Raw genomic sequence first — 21,977 nt, forward strand, 5'->3', positions numbered from 1 at the left:
GCCACCTTAGTGTTGGCAAGAGACTTGAACCTAGAGTGGCTCCCAGGAGCCCAAGGCGATGTCCCCAGTTAGTCCCTTGGGAAACTGAGGATAGGGAACCTGAACTGACCCTATCCTATAGCATTACTGACGAATATCTTTCATATCACCATAGAACCTTCATCTGGTGATGGATGGAGATAGAGACAGAGACCCACACTGGAGCACTGGACTGAGCTCCCAAGGTCCCAATGAGAAGCAGATGGAGGGAGAACACGAGCAAGGATGTCAGGACCATGGGGGTGCACCCACCCACTGAGACAGTGGGGCTGTTCTATTGGGAACTCACCAAAGCCAGCTGGACTGTGACTGAAACAGCATGGGATAAAACCGGACTCTCTGATCATGGCGAACAATGAGGACTGATGAGAAGCCAAGGTCAATGACAAGGGGTTTTGATCCTACTTCATATTCTGGCTTGGTGGGAGCCTAGCCAGTTTGGACGTTCACCTTCCTAGACATGGACGGAGGGGGGAGGACCTTGGACTTTCCACAGGGCAGGGAACCATGACTGCTCTTTGGATAGGAGAGGGAGGGGGAGAGGAGTGGGGGGAGGGGGAGAAGAGAGGGGGGAGGGGGAGGGGGTGGGAAATGGGAGGCTGGGAGGAGGCGGAAACTTTTTTTTCTTATTCTCAATAAAAAAAAAAGAAAAAAAAAGTATAGGAGGGACCATATTTTTAATAAAATGTGTCCTTTTCAGAGAAGACAACAATGATTAATTCTATAAATACATTCTGAGGCTAAACTGAAAGATGATCTTTTCCTTGTTTTCTCATGGGAACACTTTCTAAGATCCCAGCCATGCATGGCAGTGAAAATGAACAGCTAATCTATCGGCTAAAACGGTTCTGTATGCTCTATAGTAAAGAACGGGCAGCAATCTAAAAGTGTTGTTTTTGCCATCTGTTTTGTAATCTGTAACTCAAGAAGACCCTTTAAAGATCAAGCTTAGGGCAAGAGATACACATGCTTTGTGTTTGTGTATTTGGTATCATCTCTTTATCCTAGAGGTGATCATGGATAAACCCAGTGGAGCCGGGTCTGAGTGCATAGATGTGATGTATGTGCAGAAGACTTCATACATCCAGTTCCATCCTCTCTATATGATTCCTAACTCATGGATGCTATAACTACTTGACATTCATACTTGGATTCTTAATATCTAATTTTAATATACATATAACAATCAATGATTTTGACAGAGAAATTTAGTTCCTTACCCTAAACCTAGTACCTTTCCTATATTTATTCTTTGATGAAGGATGAAGTAGAGCGTTTAGGCTAAACTTCAATCTCTATTTTATGTCTCATTCCTTGAGTCATCTTAATTGTTTGACAGTGCTCATCATTAATGGATAATATATTTTATACATTTTCCTTCATCGAAACAAATGCTCCAAAGGCAAGAAGTTGATCCATTTTATAAATGATATATTCAATTCTCCAAGACAGACGTAATTCTTTCTGTCAATAAATTTCAATGACGATGCAAAGGGTTATTTTTAAAGACAGAAAAAAGATATACAGAGGGAAAACTTTTAAGAATTATTATTAGGAAAAAAGTGAGAAATCCAAATCATTAGAAACTGACGTTTATCTAAGAAACAATGCACTTATACTCTCAAATTTATTGCATCACTATTTATAATGACCAAGAAGGTCAAACTAAGTGCTAACTAATTCATAAATGATTAAAGAAGATATATATGTATGTATGTATATTCATAATATATATTTATCAGATAGATAGATAGATAGATAGATAGATAGATAGATTCATCTATAAAAACATTGACAGGCTAGGGATCATTACGTTAAGAGAAATAACCAAGGTTTATATTATCATCCATATATGTGATAAATAACAGCTTATTTTCATAAGATAAAATAATTAAATTATTTTCAGATACTGGGGAGAAAGGTTACTCACTGAATCAGAAATTTACAATGAGGTAGTAGCAAGAACCTGTTCTACTGTTGGGTGGCTATAGATAACGATAATTCACTAATGCACCATATGCTTCAAAAAGTTCAAAGAAAGTAATTTTAAATATTCTGATGTAAAAAATGCGATGTATTTGAAGGTAGAGGTATGTTCTTGTCTATTTTAAAATGTATTAATATAAATACATGCCTCAAGTTGCTACGTGACACCCTACTTTTTACATTTTTATGTATCAGATTGAAATGAATTCAAATTTTTTTTCAAATTTTTCTTTTTAGAAAACAAATGTCAAACAAAATAGAAAGTATCCATTATTTGGTATATTTTATTGATTGATTTTGTACTTGCCTCTTTAACACAGTGTATGCTACTTGGGGAAAATCAAGGCAGGGCACTAGAGGTAGGGCTCTCCACAGAACAAAACCAGACTTTGATACAACACTTAACATGCACCAAAGTCAAAGTCACATTGCCAATGTTTGTGCTTTTGTGTTTTTTGTCATTTGTCCCTTACTGGATATGACAGTATATCCTGTTCTCTTTAAAACCTCTAGGCAAGTAATCCTAGTTATGTACCAATTACTTGTTGCTCTGAAATTCCAAGATGCATGAAAATGAACGACTGTTTTCCTCGGGGTTATTTTTGGGCTCTATCTTGCTGTGGATTTTCCTTTTCGGCACCTAGTTAGCTGAGTGTGCTTGCCTCTGGGCATAATGGATTGATCTGGATAGACTGCAGCTGTGGGGAAAGCTATTGGGGTTTTGCATAAATGTGCAACTCAACACCTAAAGCTTCACATTCTTAGAAATAAAAGGGTGGCATGGGATGGGCACTCAGGAAAGAGTAACTAGGAGTCCCGACCCTTCCATGCCCAAACAATAAGGAGAGATGGTTGTTACATTAATGTTCTGTAGATATTTTGCACCGAATCCATTTAAACAGCCAGTTCCCAAGAGGCAACAATGCAATTCCAGCAATGATTGTGTTTCCTGAACTTCACTATCCAGTTGAACAGCCCGTTTAGTCAGTAAGTCCGAACCTGCCAAGTTAAGTCAGGTTTGTACATTCTTTGGAATGGTTTCCACACTTCCATTAAGGTTATTTTTCCTCTCTGGAAGAACTGGAGCACGAATATCTCAGCTGCTTTTATTTCAAGTACACTTAAGCTGTACAATAAAACACAATAACCTAATGGATAAATAATAACAAGGAATCATTTGGAGTAACACAACGGCAGCCAGAGAGCTTTTTCTCCCCCACCAGTCAAAGCACCCTACAGAACCCGATGCTGTTGATGTGAAATCTTGCTTTTCAAGCATCACTGCTGTGATCATTCAGAAAGTTTTTTTTTTTCTTTCAGCAAAGGGATTTATTTTCACAGCACTGGGAAGTAAAATCTGTATTAATCCCTGTCCTACCATCACATTTACCTTTCTGTGTCTCATCTTTTAGGCAAGCCAAACTATGAGAAATCAAAAATGCTTCAAGGACACTGAGGGGAAAAAAAAGTATCTATCTATTATAAAAATAATTTCTTATATAAAGTATGGTTACACAAGGCTTCTAAAACAAGGCAATCTTAATCTTTGACTATTATTTCAAGACTGATAAATTTTAAAGTAATTGAGCCATCTTCCTTACCAAATATTAAAAATAAATGAAGCAAAATTTTGACATTGGAATTTTCCCATTATTTTCTATTTTTCTACTAAAGCAAAAAGTGCATTTTCCTTGTATAGATAGAATTTATTATCATCCATCAAGTGAACCTATAGTGTAATCCTACTTGAAAACAATATATTTTTATGTTGACTTAGAATTCTGAAATTATTTAAAGAATCTTAAATATGAAACTGTTATTTTAGAATGAGTGATGTGTTTAGAATTTATTTATGGTTTACATAATTAGATCCAAACACATTTAAACAAAATCCTGTGTTTCTCTCAATTTCCTGTTTGTTTTAAAGATAATATTATATATACATAGGTCATGGTGAAAGTTCACATGGCAAAGGGAAAAGAATATGAAATGCTTTCTGAGGTTGAACAAAAGAAAAGGTAATCATGTCATCTTAGAGATATACCATGTGCATGTACTTAAACCTCACTTCCAGACTGAGAAGAAAAATGATCTGAATGATTCATGCTTCATGTTTTTATATATTTAGGGAAATTTATCTTTCATGTTACAACACATTTTCCTATGAAATATTAATGCAGAAGTGTCTGAATGTTAATCATTTATTATATTCACAATAGTTTATCTATTTCTTTTTCTTAAATTATTTAAAGCAAAATCCTTCTTCAAAGATTTTCTTTGAAGGGCTTTCAGCCTGAAAACATAGCAAGTGGTCAATATTTGAAAGCAGACACTTACGCTGCTTCTTAACAGAGAACAGAGCTGTACTCCAAGAGGTGTTCAGAGATGAGTGGCCATGCAGGCAAAAATCAAGGCTACCTGCGGCCCTCACCAGGATTTTGCAGAGTAAATGGAAAAGTGAATGCTAACTTTGCTATATCTTAACAAAAGCTTAGTCACAAAATTTTGACAAATGCTGCGAGTTGGGAAGGTTATATATATTACCACTCTCTGGGTTTTTGCACATAAAGAAACTATTCAGCTGGTATTGCTGTTAATACAGCCGGTAACCAATGGTTTGTATTGTAAACATGGATTTAACAGAAGTCTGGCTGTGTTCACAAACAAGGAATTGTGTGTGAACAGAAGCTGAAGAGATTTAAAACACAGCTTCCCCTGCACAGGGGTGAAATGTCCTTTGCATTAGCAAAGGTGTGCATGTAAAAGTCACTAAAGATCATAATTTTTGCTAATAAATGGAAAACAGGAAATACAGAGACAGATGGTAAGGATAATACAATGAAAAAAATAATAGTAATTTTTACTTAGACAATACAAACTAGTATGAAACTCCCATGCTCACAAGATCCATCCTTTGGAGGTGAGAGATATGGGTTCATTCTGGGGAAAAGACAATGGCATGCAGATGAGCAAGTAACCTTTAAAAGAATCCATCCTGAGTTCTTTCTGATGACCCTGTCTCCTCTCCCCTCCTTGGTACCTCTGGACCTTGCAATAAATCAAGAAGTCAAAAACTCTTGATATCTGGGCTATGTCATAGTCCCATCAATTTCTAATGGTGGTAACTAGGAATACCTTTTGAATGTAGCTGGTTCATCTGAAAATGTAGCTAATTTAATTAATGAGGAACACTATATTAGCACTTGCAAATACATGTTCCTTTCTCTTACTATATATTTTCTTTCCTGTCAAGTTTCCTACAGGGGGAATGAGTAACACTAATATTATTAATACTTAATTTATCGTAAGTGAAATGTACCATTATTTATTCTTTATGTATCAGGAAATTAGATATCCTCTAGTGTGACCATTAATTCTGGGATTTGAGGACAGAATTGCATTTGTTCTGGTTAAGGTCCTTATACATAACCATAAAATCCATAGAATGTGTTAATCCTGTGTCTCTGTACAAGATACATTAAAAGAGATCAGCTAGTTTAGAGGTGTATTAGGTCATAAGAAAACATATATTTGATGTTAATAGACAATGTGTTCTGCAGCTGACATGGTACATGTGATCAAGCAATATCATGATCAGATGGAGGAGGAAGATGGTGGTTTGTTGTAGGCAGATGCTGGCCTGCTTTTCGTCCTACCCGGCTAGCTTATGTCCAAGATAATCACATGGAAATCTGTATTAATTAGATTACTACCTGGCCAATTATTGTTCTAACCTCTTATTGGCTAACTCTTACATATTTGTTTAACCCATTTCCATTAATGTATATCACCACTTGACTGTGGCTTACCAGCATGAGTCTAACCAGCATCCATCTTGGAGTGGAAAGCCATGGAATCTGCCGCACTGCCTTCTTCCTCCCAGAATTCTGTTCTGTCTACTCCACCCACCTAATGGCTGGCCTATCAAAAAAGCCAAGGCAGCTTCTTTATTTAACCAATGAAAGTAACACATAGGCAGAAGATCCTCCTACACCAGTGGTTTTATTCTGAAGTCTTGGAAATAATAACATTGCTACTATGTATTTGCTGGAAATAATTGTAATCAAGAATAATTACATTAGATAATAATTATTATTAATTTACTACTATGTTATAGTCTTCTTATTCAGTTTTTATAACTTGTGATGATATCTCAATTTTCCTCTTATAAATTTCCAGAGATGATATAATGAATGCCATCCTTTACATGAATCCCTAAGAAGCTATTTATTGCTTAGAAGCCTTTGAAACTCTCAGGAAAAAGTAAAAATGAATGAATTAATTAATTAATAAAAGATGAAAAATTGCAGAAATAAATTATTTTTTGAAATACAAATTCTATCAATTATTTTTTCTAGTCCAGTTAGATAACTATTGTTACTAGCTAGAATCTTAAATTTGTGCAAAGTGCTTTGCTTTTTGCCTGCCATCAGAACTAGAAGTTTATTGAATTTGCTTACCACTCAATTTTTTATTTTCAAAATTATATATATATATATATATAAAATGTTTGTATATATATGAAAATAGTAAAATTATTACGTTTGAAACACATATAGATTAACGATAAACTAGATTTTGAGCAAGAATGTAAATGTTATTCCTGTACAAATATCTGAATACATTTTAGTTTTTAAGTATTTATTTCATTACATATGTGAAATCTCATATAAAAAGATGGACAATCTGCATTAATTATTAAGTGATACTCAATGGAAATTTTAATCTTATTTTTCTTCTCCTTTCAAACACCTTCACTGTCCTATTGGTTTTTGGAACTGCATTATTTGCTATTTAGAATAAATGAAATATGATTCCTAATTTGGGTGTGAAAGTCTATATGAGAATGTCACATGGTTATGTATTAATATTTGATCTTGATTTAAGGAATTTTCAACTTATAAGAACAAAAACAAGTGAAGGATAAATTTGTCTTCATTGTACTGGCTCAAACATTATTGGTCTAAAATTTTCAAAATGCTTCCAGAGTCAGTATTAAAGCTTCTGATGACAGGTTTATGCATAATAAAAGAGATTATAATACTTTACACATGGCCATCTGGGAGAAAGTTTAGGTGGAAACTATACTTATCAAAACAAGTGTCAAGAATTTCCCTTAAAGGGAAACCCTTAAAAATATTTAATTTCCTTCTTCCTTTTGTTCTTGTTTTTCTTTAACTGTTCTTATAAGAAAACAAAACTCCAATGTCTGGTTTCATGTGCACCTCACCATTGACTATGGAGCACTAAAAGAGAAAAGATTATTTGCTCAGGGTAGGCATAGTGCTGTTCAAAAATACCCTCTAGGAAGCCAAGTTTGTTCGTGTATCACAGTGCCAGAAATGTATAGTGTATCATGGAGTAAAGACATAAATCCCACACTGCTCTGCCCTTATTGGTTTCATGAGATCCAACAGATGGATTTGGGTTATAAACACTCATGTAAACAGTCCATGAACTTTCAAGAGAAAATGATGTCTTCAGCATGCACTGAAAGCAAAGCAAAACAAGAACAAACAACATGACAATGGACTGAGCCTCTGAAACGGTAAGCAAACAAGTCAACTGAACATTTTCTTTGTACGAGTTGCTGTGGACATCTTGTCTCTTCACAGTAATAGAAACCCTAAGATAATAACCTCTCAGTTATTCCTCTATTTTTTATGAATAAACAAATGCTAGTAATTTCATAAAGGAACGCATAATGTTTTAACTAAGACTTGTGAAAATTTTACACTTTTGTTTCTATTTCTAAAACCCATGGTTTTGCTTTTAAATTTATTTTTATATTTGAGAAACATACAAAATTCCATAAATTTCAGTTAAATAAATAGTGACCATTATCCGACTTTAAAAATTTCATATATATGAGAGTTATATGCTTTTATACATATAAATATTCATATATATTTGACTCTACAATATGTGTATGTATATAGAACTATAGTTATAGAAGAATTTAAAAATTACTGATATCCTACAAATATAGTTTTGAGAATTCCCTTTTCTAAGAGGATATATTATAAATCTCGTGACTAAATAATCTTTTGAATTATTAAAACTGTCAATTCATTTGAATAGTAAATTTCAATTTGCATGTTTAATTTTTACCTAAATGTGAGTAAATACATTCAAGCACCAGCATGGAATTTTATGCTTCAATAATCAATAATTGACAACAATTTAAATTTTGTGCAATTTCAGTAATTTTAAGAGATAAAACAATCTTGACGTCTAGGAATTTTATGTTTTTATGCATTTTTTAAATAATATTTATTTAGCTTGACATTTTTCTCTGCTCCCCTCCCTGCATCTCCTCTCCCCCTTCAACCGTCCCCCAAGGTCCCCACAAACCTAATTTACTCAGGAGATCTTGTCTTTTTCTACTTTCTACATCCCTTGTAGAGTAGATTGATGAAAGGCTCTCTTAGTGTCCGCATTGTTGTCTAAGTTCTCTGGGAATGTGGTTTGTAGGCTGGCTTTCTTTGCTTTATGTTTAAACATTGTGTGAAGCCGAATGATTCAAAAGTAAAGATGCTGCTACTTTTGCCTTATAATGTCATCACCACTCATTGCCTTTAGTCCATCAAAAGAGTCAAATATTGAGTCCTGGTATTTTGCCGAGTTGTGTTTTCCTGGAATAAAACTAAACTTGGAATAGGCTAAGCACTGGTATATGATGGCTTCCCCTCAACAAGTATATCTAATCAGAAAAGGACAAGTAGCTGCATAATGATGCAGAATGAGCTTTAAACGGATCGTTGCTTTAAAACATTAGCACATGGCTGGCAAAGTTATCTCTCTCTCTCTCTTGTACATTTCAAGTCATTGCTAGCAGTAATGTAACACTTGTAAGCTAACCTTGTTCACTGGTATGTCCATTAGGTACTCTAGTAAATTTGTGTCAGATAATGGTTACGCTATGAATAACACTTAAATTATCATTCAAGAAATAAATATGGATTGGAATTTTTCCTCAATCTTAAATACAGTTCCTATTAAACTATTATTAATGAATGTTATACTCAAGCATTATTTTTATCTGCCTTGAAATCTCTTTCAATCAACAGCATATCCCCCCAACTAAACACTGTTCTGATTTCTATTAATTGGAGCTATTTTCAGTTTAGTGAAAATTACCTAAGAATTATTTATTTTGTATTCTTCATTCATTGCACTGACTTGTAGAAGACATGGGTCCTATTGCAAGAAGTAGTATATTCATTTCTACTTGTTTATATTGAAAAGTCAATATATTTATTATTATGTGAAGTTACTGGAGTGCTCACAGTCTGATTGATAGTAAGCTAACATGTCATGTTAGCTTAATCAGGAATTTCTGTTCACAAGGTAGACGTGTATACTTGTCTTTCTACTCGTGTGCTTTCTGTTGCTTTGATAAACATCTTTCCCAAAAGCAATTTAGGGACGAAAGGTTTAATTCAGTGGTGGAAGTCAGGGCTGGAACAGAAGCAGGAAATCTGGAGGAATACATGGATCAAAGACCATGGAGGCAAACTACTTGCAACTTCCTCTACGTGTTTCGTTTATTTTTTCCCCTTGTATATATCCTTTAAACATCATAGGGACATTTGTCCAAGGGTGGCACAACCCATAGTGGGCTCGGCACTCCATATCAGTAATTAGGCAATAAAATGCCCCATAGACTTGCATCTATTCCCATTTAATTTGTTTTTATTTGTTGAGGTTTTCTCTTTCTAGATGACTTGAGGTTGTGTCTAGCTTGTGTCAAAAAAAGATAAACAGCACAGCACATCATCAACTTTTATAAAAAATGAAAATCTATTTTAAAGAGTTTCATACAAGCTCACATATATATATATATTCCTAAATTATATAATTATCATAGTTTTCTGAAGTTTCAAAAGTATTTTCAGTATGTTTTATTTTCTTTTTAAGCTGCTCTTGAGTGTGAGATAGAATCATGCATGGCATTCACCTATACTTCTTTATATAAATTTAATATTTTTTATATGTTGAAAGCCACATGAATATCCTGCCTAAGGTTTTCCTTCACATATTTTTAGTGCATTTCCTGTGATGTCCATAGATCTATCTATATTTTAGATTTATATTTTATTCTCAACAGTAACAACAACAAAAGTCATTCCTTTATGTTTACATGAAATACAAACATATTACTCAACTGAACTGATGAATTTTTTTTAAAAAAATTCAATGATACCTTGTAATAATCAGAATTCCCAAAGCCCGTATTAGAATAGAATTTTTCTACTAAATTGTCTTCATGTCATCCTAAATGTATACACCTCTGTGCAGAAATAATGCCGGAGCTTGTTTACATATCTTGATGCCATTTGATGCTACCTGTGCTCTCAGTCATTCTGCTTAAAGTTTTTTTTTTCTCACACATAAACTAAAAAGACAAACTCAGTTTTATTATTCTCAATTTTTTATGACAATTTATCACTCAGATCACACTGTTAATTGAAAAACTAGTGCTGGGATGTAGCTAGGAGAGATAGATTGCTGGCATAACACACATGAATCCTGAGATTCAACTCCCCATACAGCAAAAATGAAGAAATAAATTGATAGCATTTACTCAATGCTAAATGTCTTATCAATAGTGCCATGAAATGAAAAACACAGTAATAACGGCCAGAAAGAGGAATATGAAAAGTAGCAGCTTTATTATTTTACTGAAATTTCAGCTTATAATTGCAAAGCGATTATGGATTATAAACTTGGATTCTTTATTGCTGTAGATTGTTACTGCTTTGGAGTGCAGGGCATCATTGAATGTCTTATTTTTGTCTCTTCTACATTGCTTAGATTATAGTAGTACAACACCATGCTTGGATTTGTGTGGTAGTGAAGATGAAGCTCAGTGCCTTATGCAGGCAAAAGAACGACTCTACCCATGGAGCTACACCTCAAGGGTCAAGATTATTACTTTAAATTATATTATTATATTATTTAAAAAGAATGAAATTTTACACATGTTTGTCTGCAGATGTAATAAATTAGAAGATCTTTAACTTTATGTTTCAACATTTAATCTGAAAAGTCATAAGATAACTTGTCAGAATTAACCTTATTAATACTCAGATCCTATAATCCAGTGTGAGTCTTTTGTTGTTCAATAGTTTATTGACATACATCAGTAATTCTACTTTAAAACTATATCTCATGCTCAGACTGTGCCAGTTGTATTTCTGACAATATATAAACATCCAAATTTACATGTAATAATAAATAGTGAAAAAAGGCCAGAATTTCAAAGAATATGGGAGGGTTTGGAGGAATAAGAGGTAAGAAAGGAATGTTTATATTATAATCTCAAACATAAATGAAAACATTTTCCTCAAGTGTTACATGCATGGTTTATAAAATTTCAAAAGTTAGCTAGGAGGGATGGCACACTTCTTTAAACCCAGCACTCAGGAGACAGAGACAGGCAGATCTCTGGTGAGTTCGAGAACAGCCTGTTCTACAAGAGCTAGTTTCAGGACAGTCTGCAAAGATACAGAGAAACCCTGTCTTGAAAACCCCCCAAAAAACCAAAACATAAGAAGTCTTGAGAAAACTGTAAATAAAGTTGTGGGTGGTATGATAAATTACAGAAAGTATAATATTAATTCATGTCTTTCTTTCAAGATCACATGTCATAAATTAAATATTTAAACACAAGTTCAAAAACCTTCTAAGTGACCGCCTATAATGATTAATTAGACCAATTAAATTGGTTCCTTCATTTTATAATTAATAAAATACTTCTCTTTATTTCTATTTGGTTAATTGCAGGGATCTATTACTAACACTGTCTGGAAGAATTTTATATAAATCCAGTGTTATATTTTGTATTTTTTCCTGTTTTTGATTTAAACTGATTCATGTCACTTTCCTTTTCCTGCTTCACCCCTCTCAGCATCTATTCTCCCTTTATTCCCTCTTTTGACTACTCCATTCTGAAGTGCACAGCCCCTTTTCCTTTTATTATTATTATTACATATATTAATATGCATGTCTGTGAATGCACAAACATACATGAATATGAATATAAAAATTATCTAGTCTGTTTCTGTTATTATCTGTATATGATTTCAGGGCTGACCACTCTGTATTGAACAACTAATCATGGATATCACAATGGGAAAAATGCCATGATCTTTCAATCAGTAACTGTTATTTTTTGGGGGGGCTAATTTCTCTGGGGATGGGCTCCTGGAAACTTCCCCTTTCATCGTAATTACGTCCAATGATGTTGACACTGCTCTGGTATTGTTGTGTCCAATCTTTTTTTAACTTATTTGGCAAATAAGGCATGTGTCATGGTCCACCTGTATAAGAGGTTAAATTCAATTCCACGATGAGTGCAATCTTTACTAACATAGGTAGGCTAAATTGAACCTTACATAAATATTATTTATTCTTAAGAATCACAGCAATTATTTAGAACTTAGAAAAATAGGTTTAATTTCTAGGAGAAAAATTATTCCTCTCTTGAAGTGCTAACAAAAAGCACATTTTTATTTTTTTGTGTTTTGTTTTCAAACTCTCTACAGAGGAACAATAAATGTCCAAATCACCAATGCTTAGTCTGTGAGATCCTTCAACACCATGAATTTTCTAATATTAAGAATAATTCAAATTTCAATTTTCAATTATGTTTATTATTTATTTTTCAGTAAGTGTTTGTGCATCTGCAGGATATGTGCACAAGAGTCGACTGAGTGATGAGAGTATGGATCCCCTTGAGCTAGAGTTACAGGCATTTTTGTTACAGGCTATCTTAGGCATGGGTGTGGAAACTATGTTTCCTCTGCTAGAACATGTGTTCATAAACACATAGGAATATCTCCACTCTCTTCATACATTTGATAAATAACACAAAACCACATAGTTTGTTATTTTCTTTATATGTCAGATAATATTATTTTTTAATTTTCAAATGAGGAAAGTGTGACTTGGAGAACTTTACTAATTTTTATAAGTTCTTTTATTTATTCATTCAACAAATGCATAATTAATTCTCTATGCAGAGCAAGTATCAATATGTTCTGAAAACTCTAGGACTGAGTTTGTATTTGACTGATTTTTGAGATGGTGGAGTATTGCTCGAGCATTGCTTTTTTCATCCTTACTGTACCTCCTGAACTTTAGGAGCAGAGGAAGAAAGCACAGAAAATCTCCACAACAGTTAAACAAAACAGACAAACAAAAAGTTACTGAGTTCAAAACCCTAGGTCTCTGCTTTCTTGGGTGTTAGCTATGGACAACAGGCTGAATATAGCACACAATACCTTCTTATTAGACAATACAAAAGGTCAGTGTGGAAAGTAAGACAGATCATCAGAGTACATTATACCTATGCTAAAATGTTAACTCGTATTCCTTTTAACACGAATCTAAGGTAAAAGGAAATTCTCTTTAATGGTTATAACTAACTCATTATTTTACCATTGTCACTAGGAGTGTTATTTTTTCTTATATTTTATTTGTAAGATGATAACATTTCGAGCTACTAGACTTGGAGAAAGAAAACAGGTCGCAGAGAGCAGGATTATATTTCCTTTTTTAGCTTTCTTTCTTTCTTTCTTTCTTTCTTTCTTTCTTTCTTAAGATGCTGTCTCCTCCCCACCACCGCCTCCCATTCCCCTACCCCTACCCCAGTCAACCCCCCCTCTCTCATCACCCCCAAGGGTAGTCAGGGTTCCCTGCCCTGTGGGGAGTCCAAGGACCTCCCACCTTCTTCCAGGTCTAGTAAGGTGAACATCCAAACTCCCACAAAGCCAGTATGTGCAGTAGGATCAAAAAAAAAAAAAAAGTGCCATTGTTCTTGACTTCTCAGCAGTCCTCATTGTCTGCTATGTTCAGCGAGTCAGACCCAGTCCAGCTGGCCTTGGTGAGTTCCCGAAAGAACATCTCCATTGTCTCAGTGTGTGGGTGCCCCCCTCGCGGTCCTGAGTTCCTTGTTCGTGCTCTCTCTCCTTCTGCTCCTGATTTGGACCTTGGGGTTGTAGTCCAGTGTTCCAATGAGGGACTCTGTCTCTGTCTCCTTTCATCGCTGGTGGGAATGCAAACTTGTGCAACCACTTTGGAAAGCAGTGTGGCGGTTTCTCAGGAAATTCGGAATCAACCTACCCCTGGACCCAGCAATACCACTCTTGGGAATATACCCAAGAGATGCCCAAGAGATACAACACAAGTATATGCTCAACTATGTTCATAGCAGCATTGTTTGTAATAGACAGAACCTGGAAACAACCTAGATGATCTTCAATGGAAGAATGGATGAAGAAATTATGGAATATATACATATTAGAGTACTACTCAGCAGTAAAAACCAATGACTTCTATGCCGGGCTATGGTGGCGCACGCCTTTAATCCCAGCACTCGGGAGGCAGAGGCAGGCGGATCTCTGTGAGTTCGAGACCAGCCTGGTCTACAGAGCTAGTACCAGGACAGGCTCCAAAGCCACAGAGGAACCCTGTCTCGAAAAACCAAAACCAAAACCAAAACCAAAAAAAAAAAAAAAAAACCAATGACTTCTTAAATTTTGCATGCAAATGGATGAAAATAGAAAACACTATCCTGAGTGAGGTAAGCCAGACCCATCAGACCCATAAAGTGGAACATGGGATGTACTCACTCATAATTGGTTTCTAGCCATAAATAAAGGACATTGAGCCAATAATTCGTGATCGTAGAGAAGCTAAATAAGAAGGTGAACCCAAAGAAAAACATATAATTATCCTCCTGGATATTAACCTTCATCAGGCGATGAAAGGAGACAGAGACAGACTTCCACATTGGAGCACCGGACTGAAATCTCAAGGTCCAAATCAGGAGCAGAAGGATTACATTTTTTTATTCTGTAAAAACAGCAGAGTTCTTGTATCCTCACATGGAAGAGCAAATGGACACATTCTCAGTATGCTATATAATAAGCTATTAAGATAAAGTGGGAAGGAAATGTTTGTTACTTGTCCAGAGATCTTTCAAAACATCTGTATAAGTAGTTGTTTTAATCATAAAGGAATTTTAAGCAGGAAAGATTTAAAAAAAAAAAAACAATTTTTTTGTGTGTCTCTGGGGTGAATATTTTAAGCTATAAGAAAAGAAAACTAAGTGAAGAATGTAAAGAATGAAGATAGCATTGTTTACCTCAGTCTCTCTATCAGTAGATATAAGGTAGATGAGTAAAATCCTTCCTGTATCACAATTCATTCAAATTCCACATTGGCGACTACATGTGTTTGTCTTGTGATACTATTATTTATACACCATTTTGGTGCCATAAATAAATGAGGGTTTCTAATCTGAGTTGTATTTTTCAATACACTAATATTGACTTAATTGTAGAAGGATAAAACTAAGACATAGCAGGGTTTCAATTAGATTATTTTTTGCTGATGATAAACAGCCTGCATTTGTAATCACATACTTGATTTGTTGAATAGTTATGACAATTCTCCTGCATCCACCTAGGGGGCATTAGAAGTGAACATATTATGTTGGGAAGAATCAGAAACAAGTGGTCTGCTGTTTTCTAGAGGATTGGGAATGATACAAGATACAAAATGTGTGTTTCATGGTAATTACTATTCCATCTGAGGCTACAAGGTTCACAATAATCATAATATATTATTTCACTTACCTGTATTACTAATGTTCTTTCATAGTGAGAATAAAAGGAAACACTTTGTTGTATATAGACAGTTAAAATAGCATAGCAATAAGATTTTTCATATACTTCAAATTTTCATATTTAATTAGATTGTACTCAATCCCCAAATTAATAATAACTTGATAAAAATGTAAAAAAAAACCTACCTTTGTAAGGTTTTTCTGTTTGTTCTCACCCTTCTGTGTTATGATGACTGAATTAACACTGAATTTAGCTGATTTACTTTAAAACAAAAGATACAATAACACTTATTTTTTTACTAAAATGGCATCATTTAAATACAGGCTGTTTATCTTCAAGATATTCTAAATATTTTCTAATCATCACATGAGTCAGGATCAATTGTAAAGTTGCCCTGTATTTAACATAAGCATGCCTTAGAAATTTTTGGTTATTCAAGACATTTATTGGATTCAAGATTAATTTTTTAAAACCATGTGAAAAGAAACTCTATTGGATAAAGTTCTAGCAGGTGGAAAGTATAATGTTTAAGGAAAAAAAAAATACTACAATGATCAAGGAGAGAAAGAATTAGAAATAGAATACTCATTGATAGCCATATGAATAACTCAACTTCCCATTAGAATCAAATCTCAGTAAAACAACTTGAGAATCCAATTGTCCACACCACTCCAGTAAAACTCTAATAACTACATTGTATATGAAATGCAATGTGTAGTATTCCTTTTTAGGAAGTAAAATTGTGTTTTGTGTAAATTTTCCTCATGTTATTAAGGTCTAGATATTTCAATTAAGTTTTTTTATTAAGAAATAAAGAATTTCTTAAACATTAATTTGTGTCTAGCTATGGAATTTTCCTATTTTTTCTAATGAATTTATATAATTAAACTGAAAGTTTAGTCTTTTGAAAAGGACCCATTGGGAATCTTTCCTCTGCAGAAGTCATGTTAAAGTACAAAGTGACAAAAAAAATCTACAAATTTATAGATATTACTTTAAAATAAAATAATAAAGTTATTTGAAAAATTATGCATGCTTTTTTCCTATGGAGAAATAAAAGTGTACAAAATGAATATTTTACTTACTGTTATTCCTATTAATCATTAACTGTTAAAGAAAATGAGAAAATATACTGCTTACAAAAGACATGAAAATCATTTTTTCCAATAAAAACTCTTTAAAAATATGCATGAGCAGAAATCACAAAGATAAAATCATTGATTTTATGTTATAAAGAATTGATCTTATAAAACTTGAAACTTTAAAGGGTATAAACATAATTAAATTTGGAATATTAGGAGTATATCAGAGACATCACCAAATAAATGAAGAAGGAACAAAGATTTCAACCCTAGAAGATATTATTTCTCAAATTTGTTCCTAAAGCAAAAAATAAAATAAAATAAAATCAATGGGAACTGTAGAATCATCAAGTAAGCTTCATAGGAAAAATTCCTAGGAAAAATTAATTAAAAAAAAACTGACTTTATAGTAATTGACTAATTGCTACTATAAAAATACAGAGAATTTAATGGGTCCTTATACTGTCACATTGAAAAGTCCTTTGAATGTGATACTTTCAAGGGAAAATAAATGAAAGACAGCCAATAATACCATTTCCCTTGTGACTTAGTCAGCAACTGCTGTGAGCCTGCCTCTCTGTCCTCTTTTCATGTCACAGTGAAGACTGAGGACAATGTCACAAACATGATAATGGACTGTTTGTGGATTATCTAAGCAAAGGAGAGGGGGGCATTGTTTATTCATTTACTGTAAGTGTCAAAAACTGTAACAGTGCATGCCTGGGTGGAGAAGTAGGGAAGACTTTAGTGTGCATGGTTGTATTGAATGAAATGAGGATTGTCAAGTGAAAATAATGCAAGATAGAGAGTTTCAAACAGGGACATGCCATTCCAGATATCAGATACTGATTATTTTTAAAGCAACATGAGACTTTAAATACATCCAAGTTAGGAAAAAGGAGATTGTAGGCCATTCCAAGAATTCATGCTCTACTGAATCCCTCCTCTGTTTCAAAGCAAAAGAAACCACCAGACCTTGAGGACCGAAGTCAAGTTTGAATCTTGTGTGTGGTAGCTTTTGTTTTGTTGTTTTTGTTGTTTTAGATGTATGCTAATTTATGTATTTCCTGGAAGAGTGAGTAAATATCTGAAAATGACATAAATATCCCAGACTCCAAACAATAGTAGGTTTCTCTGTTTGTTCTGTTATGTTGTATCCAGATATTTCACAGTAGCCCTATACCAAGAAGCCCAAATGTTTTCAGAATTGAGGGATGTTATAACAATATCCAAATCCTAAAAAAATGAAGGTAAAATGATGATGAGTATTATACAATCAGAGCTGGAAGAAGTCAGTGATCTGGACCATGACCTAATTCCAAAATAAACGGCTTGAAATAGTGCATATTCTCATACAGCGAGCATGAGACACAGGTACTGAGCAATATGAAGACAGTGCTGTCATAAATCTCTGTAGATATGACAAGAGTTGAAGATGTTTAAAAGAGGAATATAAATAACTAAACTGAAAACTAATCTGATAAGATCGAAAATTTACTTGTCAGTTATTTGAACTTATAATGAAAATTATTCCTGCTAATTTATGTAATATTTGTAAAGTGATCATGAACTTAATCCTAGCATTAAATTTATACACTCACTAGTTGGATTAGCCCTCCTATCTCCACGTAATCTATACATCCTGTGGTTATAAAATATAACTTCAATAATATATTCAATTATTATTTCTGTGACATTTTCCTTCTCAGTTTTTCCACCCTGCTGATTGTGCTTCATATTCTATCTGGTCATAAATCCTAAAAAGAGGCCCCCAGACAGAAATGGGAAGTGATTATACCAGCTTAGTTAGACTGATGACAATCTTTCTTTTTAAATGAGAAATTACAGAACTACACATAAATTTTCAAATGAATATGTGAATCTGGAAGATTCATGTGTCTTTAGCTGTTAGCAAACATGTGATGCACCTGAAACTATTATTCCGTAATTGTCATTGAAAAGTTAGATAAAATGTCTGTTCCAAACATCAGGATACACACATCAAATTACTTCTTTATGGACTAAAGTACAACTAGGGGATAAGGGACACATGCTAAACAACTCTGAAGCAAAATGGGGAGGAACAAAGTCACTGTTCAAAAGTTATTTAGATTTTTTTAAATCAATCTCTTTCTGGGTGGGAGAGGAAGGATTAAAGAGCTGGGAAGAGTCGACGGAGGGGAATCCATAATCAGAATACATTATGTGAGAAAAAAAATCTATTTTAAATTAAAGAAAAAAGTAATCTCTCTCATATATACCTACACACAGAGAGACAGACATACTGACAGAGAGCTGTGGAAATCTATTTAGATGTACATAAGTGTACTTGCTCACCTGAGATCCTGCAGTGACTAGAGACTGAAGTTGGAACATTTTCTTCAGTGACCCCTCCCCTGTATTTTTTGAGACAGGATGTCTCATGGAACTTGGAACTCAATATTTGGCTAGGATGTCTGGACAGTGAGCTTCCATGTTTTCCACCTAGGGCAGGGGTCATAGATACCTACTTAAATTTCCAAATTTTATATGGATTCTGGGGATGCAGACTCATACCCCTTATATTTATGAAACAAGCACCTGATCACTGATCTATCTTCCTAGCCCACATTCCCAAATGCCAGTAATTTTAAAAGACAATTCACAGTAAAATACATCAACTGTTTATAAGGCACTTAAAGTAGTAGAACTTATTTATCAGTGTTTCTCGAAAATATCTGTAACATCTATGAGGAAAACTAGACACTCTGTCAAAAAAGTTAAGAATAAATAAATAAATACAGAAATAAATACAGAAATATTTTATGTTCTGGCATATTAGAAGGCTCAGTGTTGGCTATAGTATTAATTCAAGAAGTCAATTCATTAATTCAAATAGTCTGGAGATTCCACAGAATTGTGTGTGAATATCAAAAACTGACACTACAGTTTCCATGAAAGATTCAATGATACAGAGTATCCTTGATCATACTTTAAACATCATGTTTTTGAATATCTAGCACTAACTGATTATGTCATTTGAGGGAGTTTAGAAAGCCTTTAAGTCACCACTAAACTGATGGTTAAGGGTCACGAGGAAGGTATGATTCATTTCCATCCCTTTGTTTTTGTGTTTATGAAGCTAAGATGGAAAAAACAGTTTTCTCAGAGCACTTGATTCTTAAAAACTGATGACCAAAATACGGAATCTAGTTAAAACAGCTATTATAAACAAGACTTTTTTTTTTGAGATATTAGCCTTCAAATGACTTATTCTCATATTGTTCAACCTTTTTTTTTTTCTAATCAGTAATCCAAAAAGTGAATGAGCCTTTATGATTGGCATGTGGCTCCTTGCTTTAGAGTTCCATAGTTAAATGTTCCTTTTGTAAGCATGGGGACCCTGGGAGAGGGGTGAAGGGGAGGAGAGGGGCAGGGAGCTCAATAAAAATCAATAAAAAAGATAAAGGTTTTCTCATTCTCTCTCCACATATGTTCTAATACATTCAAATCATGATAATACTTGAGCATAGAAAACAAAAATGATTAATTATCACAACAAATTATTTATGAGTTGTATGTGGTAACTGGAATTTCACAGTCAAAAGGGAGTTCAGAACTGAGAGAGACACAGAGAGAAGTAGATGCTGAGAGGATGTTGTTTCATTCTGCCTATGGTACGGAACAATTCTATATCATGTCAATTATATTTTAAATAAATGCTTTTTGGCTGGTAGCCAGGCAGGAAGTATAGGCAGGAAAACAAGAATGGAAGTAGAGGTGGAGCAATAAGAACAGGAGTATTCTGGGAAGCTCTTTTTGGAGTCCTTCCCAGATCATGGAAGAAGCAAGATGTGATCTACCCTGCTGAAAAAGGTACCAAGTCATGTGGCTAGCATAGATAACAATAATGGGTTAATATAAGTTATTCGAGCTAATACAAAGTCTGAGCTAATGGACCAATCAGTTTATAATTAATGCAGACTCTCTGTGTGATTTTCTTTGGGGCTTACCAGCTGTGGAAACTGGGCAGGATGGAAACTCCAAGTAGCAGGACCACATGTTACATGTCTCTTCCTGTTAAATAAAGTCCCAGAGAATGAATCCCAGATTTGATCCTCTCCTGACAAAAGGAAGGAATAAAATCCAGATTATGGGCAAATGAAGGGCAGGGGAATGCACAGGATGTGAATTTTGTCTTCTTTCCTTCTTTGCTTCATTCCTTTCATCCTTCTTTTTTCTTTCTTTTTTCTCCCTGTCTTTCTTTTTTTTTAATTTTTCTTTCTTAACCTGGCCTGTATTTACATCTTTCATGTATACTACTTCTTATAGACTGATATATACATAATAAATACCTTCAGTCACAGTTTTCAGGTTTTAACTAAGATAAAGTTACATGATTAATGTTATAACATGTCATTTTACCATTCCTTCAAGTAGAGAATAATGCTTTACAAGAAGACTGTGTAAATGAAATGTCTCAGTGAAGTAAGGAATTAGGAATTCTTTAATGTGGATTGTGGTTTGTAATGGCCTCTTGGGAAACATTCAGATATGAAAATTTATCAAAATTTCTACTATCTTAAAATTAATCACCATTCACATTCTAATTATTATTTTGTGACATATAATACATATTATACTATATGATGAGCATATATCATTACTTTCACATGTAAAAATACTGTATGTATATATGTGTATACACATATATACCATGCTTATTAAAAATATTTATTCTAAAATTAATACTTGATGTCATGAAACAGAGCACTGGAATCCATATCATTATTTGAAAGGAGATGCTAAAGTAAGATGAACTAGTATTTAACTGAACAGATATATAAACAGTGAGCACTATAAGTTCACCATGTTGCTCTTCAGGGGGCACAGTCTAAAGAATGGCATTATAAATCAGAGTGCACAGAAAGCTCATAATCAAAGAAAAGGCAGAAGCAGAAAGAAATCTACTAATTTTCAATACTAACGTAGTGAGAAGATGAAATATACAAATGAAGCTATGCCTAGACTACTTGAAAAATTGGGAACTTTATGACTTTGTCTCAGCATAGAAAGTCTTTTCTAGACAGAATTCATGGCTTGTTATGAATCCAAAAGAAAAGCAAAGAATTAGACAGGAACACCTCCAATAATTCACCCTATTTCACAATTTTTTAAAAAATTTATTTATTTATTTATTAAAGATTTCTGTCTCTTCCCCACCCCCGCCTCCCCCTTTCCCCCCCCCCCCCCC

The sequence above is a fragment of the Alexandromys fortis genome, unplaced genomic scaffold, assembly GCF_014885135.2.
Source record: "Alexandromys fortis isolate MF-2015 unplaced genomic scaffold, M_Fortis_MF-2015_v1.1 scaffold_61, whole genome shotgun sequence".
Lineage (NCBI taxonomy): Eukaryota > Metazoa > Chordata > Mammalia > Rodentia > Cricetidae > Alexandromys > Alexandromys fortis.